Source organism: Gorilla gorilla, chromosome 22 (genome assembly GCF_029281585.2).
Source record: "Gorilla gorilla gorilla isolate KB3781 chromosome 22, NHGRI_mGorGor1-v2.1_pri, whole genome shotgun sequence".
NCBI classification, from domain to species: domain Eukaryota; kingdom Metazoa; phylum Chordata; class Mammalia; order Primates; family Hominidae; genus Gorilla; species Gorilla gorilla.
In genome coordinates this window covers 49,285,577-49,310,265 of record NC_073246.2, presented here as the reverse complement: position 1 = coordinate 49,310,265, position 24,689 = coordinate 49,285,577, and positions in this window count along the sequence as shown.

Genomic DNA, 24,689 nt, shown 5'->3' with positions numbered 1-24,689 from the left:
AGATGGAGATATCTACACCGCTATCTGTATAAACATGAAAATATCTACACCGCTATCTGTATAAACATGGAAATATCTACACCGCTATCTGTATAAACATGGAAATATCTACACCGCTACCTGTATAAACATGGAAATATCAGCACCGCTATCCGTATGAACATGGAAATATCCACACAGACATCTGGATGAACATGGAAATATCTACACCGCTATCTTTATGAACATGGAAATAGCTACACCGCTATCTGAATGAACATGGAAATATCTACACCACTAACTGTATGAGCATGGAAATATCTACACCGCTATCTGCATGAACATGGAAATAACTTCACCGCCATCTGTATGAACATGGATATATCTACACAGCAATCTGGATGAACATAGAAATAACTACACCGCTATCTGTGTAAACATGCATACATCTTCACCGCTATCTGTATGAACATGGAAATATCTACACAGCCATCTGGATGAACATGAAAATATCTACACCGCTATCTGTATGAACATGGAAATATCAGCACTGCTATCTGTATGAACATGGAAATATCTTCACCGCTATCTGTATGAACATGGAAATCTCTACACCGCTTTCTGTATGAACATGGAAATATCTACACCGCTATCTGTATGAACATGGAAATAGCTACACCGCTATCTGTATGAACATGGAAGTATCTACACCGCTATCTGTATGAACATTGAAATATCTTCACCGCCATATGTATGAACACGGATATATCTAGACAGCCATCTGGATGAACATGGAAATATCAGCACTGCTGTCTGTATGAACATGGAAATATCTACACTGCTATCTGAATGAACATGGAAAAATCTACACCGCTATCTGTTTGAACGTGGAAATATCTACACCGCTATCTGCATGAAAATGGAAATATCTACACAGCTTTCTGCATATACATCAAAATATCTACAAAGCTATTCCTCTACACATGTAAATATCTACACCGCAATCTCTACAAACATGGAAATATCTACACCGCCATCTGTATGAACATGGAAATATCTGCACCGCCATCTGTATGAACATGTAAATATCTAGACCGCCATCTGTATTAAGATGGAGATATCTACACCGCTATCTGTATAAACACGGAAATATCTAAACCGCTACCTGTATAAACATGGAAATATCTACACCCCTATCTGTATAAACATGGAAATATCTACACCGCTACCTGTATAAACATGGAAATATCAGCACCGCTATCTGTATGAACATGGAAATATCTGCACCGCCATCTGTATTAACATACAAATATCTACACCTTCATCTGTATTAAGATGGAGATATCTACACGGCTATCTGTATAAACTTGGAAATATCTACACCGCTATCTGTATAAACATGGAAATATCTACACCGCTATCTGTATAAACATGGAAATATCTACACCGCCATCTGTATGAAGATAAAAATATCTTCACCGCCATCTGTATGAACATGGATATATCTACACAGCCATCTGGATGAACATGGAAGTATCTACACCGCTATCTGTATGAACATGGAAATAGCTACACCGCTATCTGTATGAACATGGAAATATCTACACCGCTATCTGTATGAACATGGAAATATCTACACCGCTATCTGTATGAACATGGAAATATCTTTACCGCCATCTGTATGAACATGGATATATCTACACAGCCATCTGGATGAACATGGAAATATCAACACCGCTATCTGTATGAACATGGAAATATCTACACCGCTATCTGTTTTAACGTGCATACATCTTCACCGCTATCTGTATAAACATGGAAATATCTACATCGCTATCCGTATGAACATGGAAATATCTACACTGCTATCTGTATGAACATGGAAATATCTACACCGCTATCTGTATGAACATGGAAATATCTTCACCGCCATCTGTATGAACATGGATATATCTACACAGCCAGCTGGATGAAGATGGAAATATCTACACCGCTATCTGTATGAACTTGGAAATATCTACACTGCTATCTGTGTAAACATGCATTCACCTTCACCGCTATCTGTATAAACATGGAAATGTCTACACCCCTATGGATATGAACATGGAAATATCTACTCCGCTATCTGTTTGAACATGGAAATATATACACCGCTATCTGCATGAAAATGTAAATATCTACACAGCTATCTGCATATACATGGAAATATCTACAAAGCTATTTCTTTACACTTGGAAATATCTACACCGCTATCTCTATAAACATGGAAATATCTACACCGCCATCTGTATGAATATGGAAATATCTGCACTGCCATCTGTATGAACATATAAATATCTACATCGCCATCTGTATTAAGATGGAGATATCTACACCGCTATCTGTATAATCATGGAAATATCTACACCGCTATCTGTATAAACATGGATATATCTACCCCGCTATCTGTATAAACATGGAAATATCTACACCGCTACCTGTATAAACATGGAAATATCAGCACCGTTATCTGTATGAACATGGAAATATCTACACAGCCATCTGGATGAAAATGGAAATAGTTACACCGCTATCTGTATGAACATGGAAATAGCTACACCGCTATCTGTTTGAACATGGAAATATCTACACCGCTATCTGTATGAACATGGAAATATCTTCACCGCCATCTGTATGAACATGGAAATATCTTCACCGCCATCTGTACGAACATGGATATATCTACACAGCCATCTAGATGAACATGGAAATATCTACACCGCTATATGTATGAACATGGAATTAGCGACACCGCTATCTGTATGAACATGGAAATATCTACTCCGCTATCTGTATGAACATGGAAATATCTACACCGCTATCTGTATGAACATGGAAATATCTTCACCGCCATCTGTACGAACATGGATATATCTACACAGCCATCTGGATGAACATGGAAATATCTACACCGCTATCTGTATGAACATGGAAATATCTACACCACTATCTGTGTAAACATGCATACATCTTCACCGCTATCTGTATAAACATGGAAATATCTACACCGCTATCTGTATGACCATGGAAATATCTACACCGCTATCTGTTTGAACACGGAAATATCTACTCCGCTATCTGCATGATAATGGAAATATCTACACAGCTATCTGCATATACATGGAAATATCTACAAAGCTATTTCTTTACACCTGGAAATAACTACACCGCTATCTCTATTAACATGGAAATATCTACACCGCCATCTGTATGAACATGGAAATATCTGCACCGCCATCTGTATTAACATATAAATATCTACACCGCCATCCGTATTAAGATGGAGATATCTACACCTCTATCTGTATAAACATGGAAATATCTACACCGCTATCTGTATAAACATGGAAATATCTACACCGCTATCTGTATAAACATGGAAATACCTACACCGCTACCTGTATAAACATGGAAATATCAGCACCGCTATCGGTATGAACATGGAAATATCTACACCGCTATCTGTATGAACATGGAAATATCTACACCGATATCTGTATGAACATGTCAATATCTTCACCGCCATCTGTATGAACATAGATATATCTACACAGCCATCTGGATGAACATGGAAATATCAGCAACGCTGTCTGTATGGACATGGAAATATCTACACCGCTATCTGTATGAACATGGAAATATCTACACCGCTATCTGTATGAACATGGAAATATCTTCACCGCCATCTGTATGAACATGGATATATCTACACAGCCAGCTGGATGAAGATGGAAATATCTACACCGCTATCTGTATGAACTTGGAAATATCTACACCGCTATCTGTGTAAACATGCATTCACCTTCACTGCTATCTGTATAAACATGGAAATGTCTACACCCCTATGGATATGAACATGGAAATATCTACTCCGCTATCTGTTTGAACATGGAAATATCTACACCGCTATCTGCATGAAAATGTAAATATCTACACAGCTATCTGCATATACATGGAAATATCTACAAAGCTATTTCTTTACACTTGGAAATATCTACACCGCTATCTCTATAAACATGGAAATATCTACACCGCCATCAGTATGAATATGGAAATATCTGCACTGCCATCTGTATGAACATATAAATATCTACATCGCCATCTGTATTAAGATGGAGATATCTACACCGCTATCTGTATAATCATGGAAATATCTACACCGCCATCTGTATAAACATGGATATATCTACCCCGCTATCTGTATAAACATGGAAATATCTACACCGCTACCTGTATAAACATGGAAATATCAGCACCGTTATCTGTATGAACATGGAAATATCTACACAGCCATCTGGATGAAAATGGAAATAGTTACACCGCTATCTGTATGAACATGGAAATAGCTACACCGCTATCTGTTTGAACATGGAAATATCTACACCGCTATCTGTATGAACATGGAAATATCTTCACCGCCATCTGTATGAACATGAATATATCTACACAGCCATCTAGATGAACATGGAAATATCTACACCGCTATATGTATGAACATGGAATTAGCGACACCGCTATCTGTATGAACATGGAAATATCTACACCGCTATCTGTATGAACATGGAAATATCTACACCGCTATCTGTATGAACATGGAAATATCTTCACCGCCATCTGTACGAACATGGATATATCTACACAGCCATCTGGATGAACATGGAAATATCTACACCGCTATCTGTATGAACATGGAAATATCTACACCACTATCTGTGTAAACATGCATACATCTTCACCGCTATCTGTATAAACATGGAAATATCTACACCGCTATCTGTATGACCATGGAAATATCTACACCGCTATCTGTTTGAACACGGAAATATCTACTCCGCTATCTGTATGATAATGGAAATATCTACACAGCTATCTGCATATACATGGAAATATCTACAAAGCTATTTCTTTACACATGGAAATAACTACACCGCTATCTCTATTAACATGGAAATATCTACACCGCCATCTGTATGAACATGGAAATATCTGCACCGCCATCTGTATGAACATATAAATAACTACACCACCATCTGTATTAAGATGGAGATATCTACACCTCTATCTGTATAAACATGGAAATATCTACACCGCTATCTGTATAAACATGGAAATATCTACACCGCTATCTGTATAAACATGGAAATACCTACACCGCTACCTGTATAAACATGGAAGTATCAGCACCGCTATCTGTATGAACATGGAAATATCTACACCGCTATCTGTATGAACATGGAAATATCTACACCGATATCTGTATGAACATGTAAACATCTTCACCGCCATCTGTATGAACATAGATATATCTACACAGCCATCTGGATGAACATGGAAATATCAGCAACGCTGTCTGTATGGACATGGAAATATCTACACCGCTATCTGTATGAACATGGAAATATCTACACCGCTATCTGTATGAACATGGAAATATCTTCACCGCCATCTGTATGAACATGGATATATCTACACAGCCATCTGGATGAAGATGGAAATATCTACACCGCTATCTGTATGAACTTGGAAATATCTACACCGCTATCTGTGTAAACATGCATTCACCTACACCGCTATCTGTATAAACATGGATATGTCTACACCCCTATGGATATGAACATGGAAATATCTACTCCGCTATCTGTTTGAACATGGAAATATCTACACCGCTATCTGCATGAAAATGTAAATATCTACACAGCTATCTGCATATACATGGAAATATCTACAAAGCTATTTCTTTACACTTGGAAATATCTACACCGCTATCTCTATAAACATGGAAATATCTACACCGCCATCTGTATGAATATGGAAATATCTGCACTGCCATCTGTATGAACATATAAATACCTACATCGCCATCTGTATTAAGATGGAGATATCTACACCGCTATCTGTATAATCATGGAAATATCTACACCGCTATCTGTATAAATATGGATATATCTACTCCGCTATCTGTATAAACATGGAAATATCTGCACCGCTACCTGTATAAACATGGAAATATCAGCACCGTTATCTGTATGAACATGGAAATATCTACACAGCCATCTGGATGAAAATGGAAATAGTTACACCGCTATCTGTATGAACATGGAAATAGCTACACCGCTATCTGTTTGAACATGGAAATATCTACACCGCTATCTGTATAAACATGGAAATATCTACACCGCTACCTGTATAAACATGGAAATATCAGCACCGCTATCTGTATGAACATGGAAATATCTACACCGCTATCTCTATGAACATGGAAATATCTACACCGACATCTGTATGAACATGGAAATATCTTCACCGCCATCTGTATCAACATGGATATATCTACACAGCCATCTGGACGAACATGGAAATATCAGCACCGCTGTCTGTATGAACATGGAAATATCTACACCGCTATCTGTATGAACATGGAAATATCTACACCGCTATCTGTATGAACATGGAAATATCTTCACCGCCATCTGTATGAACATGGATATATCTACACAGCCATTTGGATGAACATGGAAATATCTACACCGCTATCTGTATGAACATGGAAATCTCTACACCGCTATCTGTGTAAACATGCATACATCTTCACCGCTATCTCTATAAACATGGAAATATCTACACTGTTATCTGCATGAACATGGAAATATCTACACCGCTATCTGTATGAACATGGAAATATCTTCACCGCCATCTGTATGAACACGGATATATCTACACAGCCATCTGGATGAACATGGAAATATCTACACCGCTATCTGTATGAACATGGAAACAGCTACACCGCTATCAGTATGAACATGGAAATATCTACACCGCTATCTGTATGAACACGGAAATATCTACACCGCTATCTGTATGAACATGGAAATATCTTCACCGCCATCTGTATGAACATGAATATATCTACACAGCCATCTGGATGAACATGGAAATATCTACACCGCTATATGTATGAACATGGAATTAACTACACCGGTATCTGAATGAACATGGAAATATCTACACCGCTATATGTATGAACATGGAAATATCTACACCGCTATCTGTATGAACATGGAAATATCTTCACCGCGATCTGTATGAACATGGTTATATCTACACAGCCATCTGGATGAACATGGAAATATCTACACCGATATCTGTATGAACATGGAAATATCTGCACCGCTCTCTGTGTAAACACGCATACATCTTCACCGCTATCTGTATAAACATGGAAATATCTACACCGCTACCCGTATAAACATGGAAATATCAGCACCGCTATCTGTATGAACATGGAAATATCTACACAGCCATCTGGACGAATATGGAAATATCTTCACCGCTATCTGTATGAAAATGGAAATAGCTACACCGCTATCTGTATGAACATGGAAACATCTACACCACTATCTGTATGAACATGGAAATATCTACACCGCTATCTGTATGAACATGGAAATATCTTCACCGCCATCTGTATGAACATGGATATAACTACACAGCCATCTGGATGAACATGGAAATATCTACACCGCTATCTGTATGAGCATGGAAATAGCTACTCCGCTATCTGAACATGGAAATATCTACACCGCTATCTGTATGAACATGGAAATATCTTCACCGCCATCTGTATGAACATGGATATATCTACACAACCATCTGGATGAACATGGAAATATCTACACCGCTATCTGTATGAACATGGAAATATCTACACTGCTATCTGTGTAAACATGCGTACATCTTCACCGCTGTCTGTATAAACATGGAAATATCTGCACCGCTATCTGTATGAACATGGAAATATCTACATCGCTATCTGTATGAACATGGAAATAGCTACAACGCTATCTGTATTAACATGGAAATATCTACACCACTATCTGTATGAACATGGAAATATCTACACCGCTATCTGTATAAACATGGAAATATATAGACCACTATCTGTATAAACATGGAAATATCTACACCGCTACCTATATAAACTTGGAAATATCAGCACCGCTATCTGTATGAACATGGAAATATCTACACCGCTATCTCTATGAACATGGAAATATTTACACCGATATCTGTATGAACATGGAGATATCTTCACCGCCATCTGTATGAACATGGATATATCTACACAGCCATCTGGATGAACAAGGAAATATCAGCACCGCTGTCTGTATGAACATGGAAATATCTACACCGCTACCTGTATGAACATGGAAATATCTACACAGCTATCTGTTTGAACATGGAAATATCTACACCGCTATCTGCATGAAAATGGAAATATCTACACAGCTATCTGCATATACATGGAAATATATACAAAGCTATTCCTCTACACATGGAAATATCTACACAGCAATCTCTATAAACATGAAAATATCTACACCGCCATCTGTATGAACATGGAAATATCTGCACCGCCATTTGTATGAACATATAAATATCCACACCGCCATCTGTATTAAGATGGAGATATCTACACCGCTATCTGTATAAACACGGAAATATCTACACCGCTACCTGTATAAACATGGAAATATCTACACCGCTATCTGTATAAACATGGAAATATCTACACCGCTACCTGTATAAACATGGAAATATCAGCACCGCTATCTGTATGAACATGGAAATATCTACACCGCTATCTCTATGAACATGGAAATATCTACACCGATATCTGTAAGAACATGGAAATATCTTCACCGCCATCAGTATGAACATGGATATATCTACACAGCCATCTGGACGGAAATGGAAATATCAGCACCGCTGTCTGTATGAACATGGAAATATCTACACCGCTATCTGTATGAACATGGAAATATCTACACCGCTATCTGTATGAACATGGAAATATCTTCACCGACATCCGTATGAACATGGATATATCTACGCAGCCATCTGGATGAACATGGAAATATCTACACCGCTATCTGTATGAACATGGAAATCTCTACACCGCTATCTGTGTAAACATGCATACATCTTCACCGCTATCTGTATAAACATGGAAATATCTACATTGCTATCTGCATGAACATGGAAATATCTACACCGCTGTCTGTATGAACATGGAAATACCTTCACCGCCATCTGTATGAACATGGATATATCTACACAGCCATCTGGATGAACATGGAAGTATCTACACCGCTATCTGTATGAACATGGAAATATCTACACCGCTATCTGTGTAAACATGCATACATCTTCACCTCTATCTGAATAAACATGGAAATATCTACATCGCTATCTGTATGAACATGGAAATATCTACACCGCTATCTGTTTGAACATGGAAATATCTACACCGCTATATGTATGAACATGTCAATAACTACACCGGTATCTGAATGAACATGGAAATATCTACACCGCTATCTGTATGAACATGGAAATATCTACACCGCTATCTGTATGAACATGGAAATATCCTCACCGCCATCTGTATGAACATGGTTATATCTACACAGCCATCTGAATGAACATGGATATATCTCCACCGCTATCTGCATGAACATGGAAATATCTACACCGCTATCTGTGTAAACATGCATACATCTTCACCGCTATCTGTATAAACATGGAAATATCTACACCGCTATCTGTATAAACACGGAAATATCTACACCGCTACCTGTATAAACATGGAAATAACAGCACTGCTATCTGTATGAACATAGAAATATCTACACCGCTATCTCTATGAACATGGAAATATCTACACCGATATCTGTATGAACATGGAAATACCTTCACCGCCATCTGTATGAACTTGGATATATCTACACAGCCATTTGGATGAACATGGAAATATCAGCACCGCTGTCTGTTTGAACATGGAAATACCTACACCGCTATCTGTATGAACATGGAAATATCTACACAGCTATCTGTATGAACATGGAAATATCTTCACCACCATCTGTATGAACATGGATATATCTACACAGCCATCTGGATGAACATGGAAATATCTACACCGCTATCTGTATGAACATGGAAATATCTACACCGCTATCTGTGTAAACATGCATACATCTTCACCACTATCTGTATAAACATGGAAATATCTACACCGCTATCTGTATAAACATGGAAATATCTACACCGCTACCTGTATAAACATGGAAATATCAGCACCGCTATCTGTATGAACATGGAAATATATACACAGCCATCTGGATGAACATGGAAATCTCTACACCGCTATCTGTATGAACATGGAAATAGATACACCTCTGTCTGTATGAACATGGAAATATCTACACCGCTATCTGTATGAACATGGAAAGATCTACACCGCCATCTGTATGAACATGGAAATATCTTCACCGCCATCTGTATGAACATGGATATACCTACACAGCCATCTGGATGAACATGGATATATCTACACCGCTATCTGTATGAACATGGAAATATCTGCACCGATATCTGTGTAAAAATGCATACAGCTTCACCGCTATCTGTATAAACATGGAAATGTCTACACCGCTATGTGTATGAACATGGAAATATCTACACCGCTCTCTGTTTGAACATGGAAATATCTACACCGCTATCTGCATGAAAATGTAAATATCTACACAGCTATCTGCATATACATGGAAATATCTTCAAAGCTATTTCTTTACACATGGAAATATCTACTCCGCTATCTCTATAAACATGGAAATATCTACACCGCCATCTGTATGAACATGGAAATATCTGCACCGCCATCTGTATGAACATATAAATATCTACACCGCCATCTGTATTAAGATGGAGATATCTACACCGTTATCTGTATAAACATGGAAATATCTACACCGCTATCTATATAAACATGGAAATATCTACACCACTATCTGTATAAACATGGAAATATCTACACCGCTACCTGTATAAACACGGAAATATCACCACCGCTATCTGTATGAACATGGAAATATCTACACAGCCATCTGAATGAACATGGAAATTTCTGCAACGCTATCTGTATTAACATGGAAATAGCTACACCGCTATCTGTATGAACATGGATATATCTACACCGCTATCTGTATAAACATGGAAATATCTACACCGCTACCTGTATAAACATGGAAATATCAGCACCGTTATCTGTATGAACATGGATATATCTACACAGCCATCTGGATGAACATGGAAATATCTACACCGCTATCTGTATGAACATGGAAATAGCTACACCGCTATCTGTATGAACATGGGAATATCTACACCGCTATCTGTATGAACATGGAAATATCTACACCGCTATCTGTATGAACATGGAAATATCTTCACCGCCATCTGTATGAACATGAATATATCTACACAGCCATCTGGATGAACATGGAAATATCGACACCGCTATATGTATGAACATGGAATTAGCTACACCGCTATCTGTATGAACATGGAAATATCTACACCGCTATCTGTATGAACATGGAAATATCTACACTGCTATCTGTATGAACATGGAAATATCTTCACCGCCATCTGTATGAACATGGATATATCTACACAGCCATCTGGATGAACATGGAAATATCTGCACCGCTATCTGTATGAACATGGAAATATCTACACCACTATCTGTGTAAACATGCATACATCTTCACTGCTATCTGTATAAACATGGAATTATCTACACCGCTATCTGTATGACCATGGAAATATCTACACCGCTATCTGTTTGAACACGGAAATATCTACTCCGCTATCTGCATGAAAATGGAAATATCTACACAGCTATCTGAATATACATGGAAATATATACAAAGCTGTTTCTTTACACATGGTAATAACTACACCGCTATCTCTATTAACATGGAAATATCTACACCGCCATCTGTATGAACATGGAAACATCTGCACCGCCATCTGTATGAACATATAAATATCTACACCGCCATCTGTATTAAGATGGAGATATCTACACCGCTATCTGTATAAACATGAAAATATCTACACCGCTATCTGTATAAACATGGAAATATCTACACCGCTATCTTTATGAACATGGAAATAGCTACACCGCTATCTGTATGAACATGGAAATATCTACACCACTAACTGTATGAACATGGAAATATCTACACTGCTATCTGCATGAACATGGAAATATCTTCACCGCTATCTGTATGAACATGGATATTTCTACACAGCAATCTGGATGAACATGGAAATAACTACACCGCTATCTGTATGAACATGGAAATAGCTACACCTCTATCAGTATGAACATGGAAATATCTACACCGCTATCCGTATAAACATGGAAAGATCTACACCGCTATCTGTATGAACATGGAAATATCTTCACCGCCATCTGTATGAACATGGATATATCTACACAGCCATCTGGATGAACATGGATATATCTCCACCGCTATCTGCATGAACATGGAAATATCTACACCGCTATCTGTGTAAACATGCATACATCTTCACCGCTATCTGTATGAACATGGAAATATCTACACAGCCATCTGGATGAACATGAAAATATCTACACCGCTATCTGAATGAACATGGAAATATCAGCACCGCTATCTGTATGAACATGGAAATATCTTCACCGCTATCTGTATGAACATGGAAATATCTACACCGCTATCTGTATGAACATGGAAATATCTACACCGCTATCTGTATGAACATGGAAATATCTTCACCCCCATCTGTATGAACATGAATATATCTACACAGCCATCTGGATGAACATGGAATTATCGACACCGCTATATGTATGAACATGGAATTAGCTACACCGCTATCTGTATGAACATGGAAATATCTACACCGCTATCTGTATGAACATGGAAATATCTACACCGCTATCTGTATGAACATGGAAATATCTTCACCGCCATCTGTATGAAAATGGATATATCTACACAGCCATCTGGATGAACATGGAAATATCTGCACCTCTATCTGTATGAACATGGAAATATCTACACCACTATCTGTGTAAACATGAAAACATCTTCACTGCTATCTGTATAAACATGGAATTATCTACACCGCTATCTGTATGACCATGGAAATATCTACACCGCTATCTGTTTGAACACGGAAATATCTACTCCGCTATCTGCATGAAATTTTAAATATCTACACAGCTATCTGCATATACATGGAAATATCTACAAAGCTATTTCTTTACACATGGAAATAACTACACCGCTATCTCTATTAACATGGAAATATCTACACCGCCATCTGTATGAACATGGAAATATCTGCACCGCCATCTGTATGAACATATAAATATCTACACCGCCATCTGTATTAAGATGGAGATATCTACACCGCTATCTGTATAAACATGAAAATATCTACACCGCTATCTGTATATACATGGAAATATCTACACCGCTATCTGTATAAACATGGAAATATCTACACCGCTACCTGTATAAACATGGAAATATCAGCACCGCTATCCGTATGAACATGGAAATATCCACACAGCCATCTGGATGAACATGGAAATATCTACAACGCTATCTTTATGAACATGGAAATAGCTACACCGCTATCTGAATGAACATGGAAATATCTACACCACTAACTGTATGAACATGGAAATATCTACACCGCTATCTGCATGAACATGGAAATATCTTCACCGCCATCTGTATGAACATGGATATATCTACACAGCAATCTGGATGAACATGGAAATAACTACACCGCTATCTGTATGAACATGGAAACAGCTACACCTCTATCAGTATGAACATGGAAATATCTACATCGCTATCCGTATAAACATGGAAAGATCTACACCGCTATCTGTATGAACATGGAAATATCTTCACCGCCATCTGTATGAACATGGATATATCTACACAGCCATCTGGATGAACATGGATATATCTCCACCGCTATCTGCATGAACATGGAAATATCTACACCGCTATCTGTGTAAACATGCATACATCTTCACCGCTATCTGTATGAACATGGAAATATCTACACAGCCATCTGGATGAACATGAAAATATCTACACCGCTATCTGAATGAACATGGAAATATCAGCACCGCTATCTGTATGAACATGGAAATATCTTCACCGCTATCTGTATGAACATGGAAATATCTACACCGCTTTCTGTATGAACATGGAAATATCTACACCGCTATCTGTATGAACATGGAAATAGCTACACCGCTATCTGTATGAACATGGAAGTATCTACACCACTATCTGTATGAACATGGAAGTATCTGCACCGCCATCTGTATTAACATACAAATATCTACACCTCCATCTGTATTAAGATGGAGATATCTACACGGCTATCTGTATAAACTTGGAAATATCTACACCGCCATCTGTATAAACATGGAAATATCTACACCGCTATCTGTATAAACATGGAAATATCTACACCGCCATCTGTATGAAGATAAAAATATCTTCACCGCCATCTGTATGAACATGGATATATCTACACAGCCATCTGGATGAAAATGGAAATATCTACACCGCTATCTGTATGAACATGGAAATAGCTACACCGCTATCTGTATGAACATGGAAATATCTACACCGCTATCTGTATGAACATGGAAATATCTACACCGCTATCTCTATGAACATGGAAATATGTTTACCGCCATCTGTATGAACATGGATATATCTACACAGCCATCTGGATGAACATGGAAATATCAACACCGCTATCTGTATGAACATGGAAATATCTACACCGCTATCTGTTTTAACATGCATACATCTTCACCGTTATCTGTATAAACATGGAAATATCTACATCGCTATCCGTATGAACATGGAAATATCTACACCGCTATCTGTTTGAACATGGAAATATCTACACCGATATCTGCATGAAAATGGAAATATCTACACAGCTATCTGCATATACATGGAAATATCTACAAAGCTATTTCTCTACACATGGAAATATCTACACCGCAATCCCTATAAACATGGAAATATCTTCACCGCCATCTGTATGAACATGGAAATATCTGCACCGCCATCTTTATGAACATAGAAATATCTAGACCGCCATCTGTATTAAGATGGAGATATCTACACCGCTATCTGTATAAACATGGAAATATCTACACCGCTATCTGTATAAACATGGAAATATCTACACCGCTATCTGTATAAACATGGAAATATCTACACCGCTACCTGTATAAACATGGAAATATCAGCACCGCTATCTGTATGAACATGGAAATATCTACACCGCTATCTCTATGAACATGGAAATATCTACACCGATATCTGTATGAACATGGAAATATCTTCACCGCCATCTGTATCAACATGGATATATCTACACAGCCATCTGGACGAACATGGAAATATCAGCACCGCTGTCTGTATGAACATGGAAATATCCACACCGCTATCTGTATGAACATGGAAATATCTACACCGCTATCTGTATGAACATGGAAATAACTTCACCGACATCTGTATGAAAATGGATATATCTACACAGCCATCTGGATGAACATGGAAATATCTACAGCGCTATCTGTATGAACATGGAAATATCTACACCAATATCTGTGTAAACATGCTTACATCTTCACCGCTATCTGTATAAACATGGAATTATCTACACCGCTATCTGTATGACCATGGAAATATCTACACCGCTATCTGTTTGAACACGGAAATATCTAGTCCGCTATCTGCATGAAAATGGAAATATCTACACAGCTATCTGCTTATACATGGAAATAACTACACCGCTATCTCTATTAACATGGAAATATCTACACCGCCATCTGTATGAACATGGAAATATCTGCACCGCCATCTGTATGAACTTATAAATATCTACACCACCATCTGTATTAAGATGGAGGTATCTACACCGCTATCTGTATAAACATGGAAATATCTACAACGCTATCTGTATAAACATGGAAACATCTACACCGCTATCAGTATAAACATGGAAATATCTGCACCGCTACCTGTATAAACATGGAAATATCAGCACCGCTATCTGTATGAACATGGAAATATCTACACAGCCATCTGGATGAACATGGAAATATCTACACCGCTATCTGTATGAACATGGAAATAGCTACACCGCTATCTTTATGAACATGGAAATATCTACACCACTACCTGTATGAACATGGAAATATCTACACCGCTATCTGCATGAACATGGAAATATCTTCACCGCCATCTGTGTGAACATGGATATATCTACACAGCAATCTGGATGAACATGGAAATATCTTCACCGCCATCTGTATGAACATGGATATATCTACACAGCCATCTGGATGAACATGGATATATCTCCACCGCTATCTGCATGAACATGGAAATATCTACACCGCTATCTGTGTAAACATGCATACATCTTCACCGCTATCTGTATAAACATGGAAATGTCTACACCCCTATGGATATGAACATGGAAATATCTACACCGCTATCTGTTTGAACATGGAAATATCTACACCGCTATCTGCATGAAAATGTAAATATCTACACAGCTATCTGCATATACATGGAAATATCTACAAAGCTATTTCTTTACACATGGAAACATCTACACCGCTATCTCTATAAACATGGAAATATCTACAACGCCATCTGTATGAACATGGAAATATCTGCACCGCCATCTGCATGAACAGATAAATATCTACACCGCCATCTGTATTAAGATGGAGATATCTACACCACTATCTGTATAAACAGGGAAATATCTACACCGCTATCTGTATAAACATGGAAATATCTACACCGCTATCTGTATAAACATGGAAATATCTACACCGCTACCTGCATAAACATGGAAATATCACCACCGCTATCTGCATGAACATGGAAATAACTACACAGCCATCTGAATGAACATGGAAATATCTACACCGCTATCTGTATGAACATGGAAATATCTTCACCGCCATCTGTATGAACATGGATAGATCTACACAGCCATCTGGATGAACATGGAAATAACTACACCGCTATCTGTATGAATATGGAAATAGCTACACCGCTATCTGTATGAACATGGAAATATCTACACCGCTATCTGTATGAACATGGAAATATCTACACCTCTATCTGTATGAACATGGAAATATCTTCACCGCCATCTGTATGAACATGGATATATCTACACAGCCATCTGGATGAACATGGAAATATCTACACCGCTATCTGTGTTAACATGCATACATCTTCACCGCTATCTGTATAAACATGGAAATATCTACACCGCTATCTGTATAACATGGAAATATCTACACAGCTATCTGTATGAACATGGAAATATCTACACCGCTATCTGCATGAAAATGGAAATATCTACACAGCTATCTGCATATACATGGAAATATCTACAAAGCTATTTCTCTACACAAGGAAATATCTACACCGCAATCTCTATAAACATGGAAATATATACAACGCCATCTGTATGAACATGGAAATATCTGCACCGCCATCTGTATGAACATATAAATATCTAGACCGCCATCTGTATTAAGATGGAGATATCTACACCGCTATCTGTATAAACATGGAAATGTCTACACCGCTATCTCTATAAACATGGAAATGTCTACACCGCTACCTGTATAAACATGGAAATATCAGCACCGCCATCTGAATGAATATGGAAATATCTACACCGCTATCTCTATGAACATGGAGATATCTACACCGATATCTGTATGAACATGGAAATATCTTCACCGCCATCTGTATGAACATGGATATATCTACACAGCCATCTGGACGAACAAGGAAATATCAGCACCGCTGTCTGTATGAACATGGAAATATCTACACCGCTATCTGTACGAACATGGAAATATCTACACCGCTATCTGTAAGAACATGGAAATATCTTCAACGACATCTGTATGAACATGGATATATCTACACAGCCATCTGGATGAACATGGAAATATCTACACCGCTATCTGTATGAACATGGAAACATCTACACTGCTATCTGTGTAAACATGAATACATCTTCACCGCTATCTGTATAAACATGGATATATCTACCCCGCTATCTGTATAAACATGGAAATATCTACACCGCTACCTGTATAAACATGGAAATGTCAGCACCGTTATCTGTATGAACATGGAAATATCTACACAGCCATCTGGATGAAAATGGAAATAGTTACACCGCTATCTGTATGAACATGGAAATAGCTACACCGCTATCTGTTTGAACATGGAAATATCTACACCGCTATCTGTATGAACATGGAAATATCTACACCGCTATCTGTATGAACATGGAAATATCTTCACCGCCATCTGTATCAACATGAATATATCTACACAGCCATCTAGATGAACATGGAAATATCTACACCGCTATATGTATGAACATGGAATTAGCGACACTGCTATCTGTATGAACATGGAAATATCTACACCACTATCTGTATGAACATGGAAATATCCACACCGCTATCTGTATGAACATGGAAATATCTTCACCGCCATCTGTATGAACATGGATATATCTACACAGCCATCTGGATGAACATGGAAATATCTACAAAGCTATCTGCATGAACATGGAAATATCTACACCACTATCTGTGTAAACATGCATACATCTTCACCGCTATCTGTATAAACATGGGAATATCTACACCGCTATCTGTATGACCATAGAAATATCTACACCGCTATCTGTTTGAACACGGAAATATCTACTCCGCTATCTGAATGATAATGGGAATATCTACACAGCTATCTGCATATACATGGAAATATCTACAAAGCTATTTCTTTACACATGGAAATAACTACACCGCTATCTCTATTAACATGGAAATATCTACACCGCCATCTGTATGAACATGGAAATATCTGCACCGCCATCTGTATGAACATATAAATATCTACACCGCCATCTGTATTAAGATGGAGATATCTACACCTCTATCTGTATAAACATGGAAATATCTACACCGCTATCTGTATAAACATGGAAATACCTACACCGCTACCTGCATAAACATGGAATTATCAGCACCGCTATCTGTATGAACATGGAAATATCTACACCGCTATCTGTATGAACTTGGAAATATCTACACCGCTATCTGTGTAAACATGCATTCACCTTCACCTCTATCTGTATAAACATGGAAATGTCTACACCCCTATGGATATGAACATGGAAATATCTACTCCGCTATCTGTTTGAACATGGAAATATCTACACAGCTATCTGCATGAAAATGTAAATATCTACACAGCTATCTGCATATACATGGAAATATCTACAAAGCTATTTCTTTACACTTGGAAATATCTACACCGCTATCTCTAAAAACATGGAAATATCTACACCGCCATCTGTATGAATATGGAAATATCTGCACTGCCATCTGTATGAACATATAAATATCTAGACCGCCATCTGTATTAAGATGGAGATATCTACACCGGTATCTGTATAATCATGGAAATATCTACACCGCTATCTGTATAAACATGGATATATCTACCCCGCTATCTGTATAAACATGGAAATATCCACACCGCTACCTGTATAAACATGGAAATATCAGCACCGTTATCTGTATGAACATGGAAATATCTACACAGCCATCTGGATGAAAATGGAAATAGTTACACCGCTATCTGTATGAACATGGAAATAGCTACACCGCTATCTGTTTGAACATGGAAATATCTACACCGCTATCTGTATGAACATGGAAATATCTTCACCGCCATTTGTATGAACATGGAAATATCTTCACCGCCATCTGTACGAACATGGATATATCTACACAGCCATCTACATGAACATGGAAATATCTACACCGCTATATGTATGAACATGGAATTAGCGACACCGCTATCTGTATGAACATGGAAATATCTACACCGCTATCTGTATGAACATGGAAATATCTACACCGCTATCTGTATGAACATGGAAATATCTTCACCGCCATCTGTACGAACATGGATATATCTACACAGACATCTGGATGAACATGGAAATATCTACACCGCTATCTGTATGAACATGGAAATATCTACACCACTATCTGTGTAAACATGCATACATCTTCACCGCTATCTGTATAAACATGGAAATATCTACACCGCTATCTGTATGACCATGGAAATATCTACACCGCTATCTGTTTGAACACGGAAATATCTACTCCGCTATCTGCATGATAATGGAAATATCTACACAGCTATCTGCATATACATGGAAATATCTACAAAGCTATTTCTTTACACATGGAAATAACTACACCGCTATCTCTTTTAACATGGAAATATCTACACCGCAATCTGTATGAACATGGAAATATCTGCACCGCCATCTGTATGAACATATAAATATCTACACCGCCATCTGTATTAAGATGGAGATATCTACACCTCTATCTGTATAAACATGGAAATATCTACACCGCTATCTGTATAAACATGGAAATATCTACACCGCTATCTGCATAAACATGGAAATACCTACACCGCTACCTGTATAAACATGGAAGTATCAGCACCGCTATCTGTATGAACATGGAAATATCTACACCGCTATATGTATGAACATGGAAATATCTACACTGCTATCTGTATAAACATGGAAATACCTACACCGCTACCTGTATAAACATGGAAGTATCAGCACCGCTATCTGTATGAACATGGAAATATCTACACCGCTATCTGTATGAACATGGAAATATCTACACCGATATCTGTATGAACATGTAAATATCTTCACCGCCATCTGTATGAACATAGATACATCTACACAGCCATCTGGATGAACATGGAAATATCAGCAACGCTGTCTGTATGGACATGGAAATATCTACACCGCTATCTGTATGAACATGGATATATCTACACCGCTATCTGTATGAACATGGAAATATCTTCACCGCCATCTGTATGAACATGGATATATCTACACAGCCAGCTGGATGAAGATGGAAATATCTACACCGCTATCTGTATGAACTTGGAAATATCTACACCGCTATCTGTGTAAACATGCATTCACCTTCACCGCTATCTGTATAAACATGGAAATGTCTACACCCCTATGGATATGAACATGGAAATATCTACTCCGCTATCTGTTTGAACATGGAAATATCTACACCGCTATCTGCATGAAAATGTAAATATCTACACAGCTATCTGCATATACATGGAAATATCTACAAAGCTATTTCTTTACACCTGGAAATATCTACACCGCTATCTCTATAAACATGGAAATATCTACACCGCCATCTGTATGAATATGGAAATATCTGCACTGCCATCTGTATGAACATATAAATATCTACATCGCCATCTGTATTAAGATGAAGATATCTGCACCGCTATCTGTATAATCATGGAAATATCTACACCGCTATCTGTATAAACATGGATATATCTACCCCGCTATCTGTATAAACATGGAAATATCTACACCGCTACCTGTATAAACATGGAAATATCAGCACCGTTATCTGTATGAACATGGAAATATCTACACAGCCATCTGGATGAAAATGGAAATAGTTACACCGCTATCTGTATGAACATGGAAATAGCTACACCGCTATCTGTTTGAACATGGAAATATCTACACCGCTATCTGTATGAACATGGAAATATCTTCACCGCCATCTGTATGAACATGAATATATCTACACAGCCATCTAGATGAACATGGAAATATCTACACCGCTATATGTATGAACATGGAATTAGCGACACCGCTATCTGTATGAACATGGAAATATCTACACCGCTATCTGTATGAACATGGAAATATCTACACCGCTATCTGTATGAACATGGAAATATCTACACCACTATCTGTGTAAACATGCATACATCTTCACCGCTATCTGTATAAACATGGAAATATCTACACCGCTATCTGTATGACCATGGAAATATCTACACCGCTTTCTGTTTGAACACGGAAATATCTACTCCGCTATCTGCATGATAATGGAAATATCTACACAGCTATCTGCATATACATGGAAATATCTACAAAGCTATTTCTTTACACATGGAAATAACTACACCGCTATCTCTATTAACATGGAAATATCTACACCGCCATCTGTATGAACATGGAAATATCTGCACCGCCATCTGTATGAACATATAAATATCTACACCGCCATCTGTATTAAGATGGAGATATCTACACCTCTATCTGTATAAACATGGAAATATCTACACCGCTATCTGTATAAACATGGAAATATCTACACCGCTATCTGTATAAACATGGAAATACCTACACCGCTACCTGTATAAACATGGAAGTATCAGCACCGCTATCTGTATGAACATGGAAATATCTACACCTCTATCTGTATGAACATGGAAATATCTACACCGATATCTGTATGAACATGTAAATATCTTCACCGCCATGTGTATGAACATAGATATATCTACACAGCCATCTGGATGAACATGGAAATATCAGCAACGCTGTCTGTATGGACATGGAAATATCTACACCGCTATCTGTATGAACATGGAAATATCTACACCGCTATCTGTATGAACATGGAAATATCTTCACCGCCATCTGTATGAACATGGATATATCTACACAGCCAGCTGGATGAAGATGGAAATATCTACACCGCTATCTGTATGAACTTGGAAATATCTACACCGCTATCTGTGTAAACATGCATTCACCTACACCGCTATCTGTATAAACATGGAAATGTCTACACCCCTATGGATATGAACATGGAAATATCTACTCCGCTATCTGTTTGAACATGGAAATATCTACACCGCTATCTGCATGAAAATGTAAATATCTACACAGCTATCTGCATATACATGGAAATATCTACAAAGCTATTTCTTTACACTTGGAAATATCTACACCGCTATCTCTATAAACATGGAAATATCTACACCGCCATCTGTATGAATATGGAAATATCTGCACTGCCATCTGTATGAACATATAAATATATACATCGCCATCTGTATTAAGATGGAGATATCTACACCGCTATCTGTATAATCATGGAAATATCTACACCGCTATCTGTATAAACATGGATATATCTACTCCGCTATCTGTATAAACATGGAAATATCTACACCGCTACCTGTATAAACATGGAAATATCAGCACCGTTATCTGTATGAACATGGAAATATCTACACAGCCATCTGGATGAAAATGGAAATAGTTACACCGCTATCTGTATGAACATGGAAATAGCTACACCGCTATCTCTTTGAACATGGAAATATCTACACCGCTATCTGTATGAACATGGAAATATCTTCACCGCCATCTGTATGAACATGAATATATCTACACAGCCATCTAGATGAACATGGAAATATATACACCGCTATATGCATGAACATGGAATTAGCGACACCGCTATCTGTATGAACATGGAAATATCTACACCGCTATCTGTACGAACATGGAAATATCTACACCGCTATCTGTATGAACATGGAAATATCTTCACCGCCATCTGTACGAACATGGATATATCTACACAGACATCTGGATGAACATGGAAATATCTACACCGCTATCTGTATGAACATGGAAATATCTACACCACTATCTGTGTAAACATGCATACATCTTCACCGCTATCTGTATAAACATGGAAATATCTACACCGCTATCTGTATGACCATGGAAATATCTACACCGCTATCTGTTTGAACACGGAAATATCTACTCCGCTATCTGCATGATAATGGAAATATCTACACAGCTATCTGCATATACATGGAAATATCTACAAAGCTATTTCTTTACACATGGAAATAACTACACCGCTATCTCTATTAACATGGAAATATCTACACCGCCATCTGTATGAACATGGAAATATCTGCACCGCCATCTGTATGAACATATAAATATCTACACCGCCATCTGTATTAAGATGGAGATATCTACACCTCTATCTGTATAAACATGGAAATATCTACACCGCTATCTGTATAAACATGGAAATATCTACACCGCTATCTGTATAAACATGGAAATACCTACACCGCTACCTGTATAAACATGGAAGTATCAGCACCGCTATCTGTATTAACATGGAAATATCTACACCGCTATCTGTATGAACATGGAAATATCTACACCGATATCTGTATGAACATGTCAATATCTTCACCGCCATCTGTATGAACATAGATATATCTACACAGCCATCTGGATGAACATGGAAATATCAGCAACGCTGTCTGTATGGACATGGAAATATCTACACCGCTATCTGTATGAACATGGAAATATCTACACCGCTATCTGTATGAACATGGAAATATCTTCACCGCCATCTGTATGAACATGGATATATCTACAGAGCCAGCTGGATGAAGATGGAAATATCTACACCGCTATCTGTATGAACTTGGAAATATCTACACCGCTATCTGTGTAAACATGCATTCACCTACACCGCTATCTTTATAAACATGGAAATGTCTACACCCCTATGGATATGAACATGGAAATATCTACTCCGCTATCTGTTTGAACATGGAAATATCTACACCGCTATCTGCATGAAAATGTAAATATCTACAAAGCTATCTGCATATACATGGAAATATCTACAAAGCTATTTCTTTACACTTGGAAATATCTACACCGCT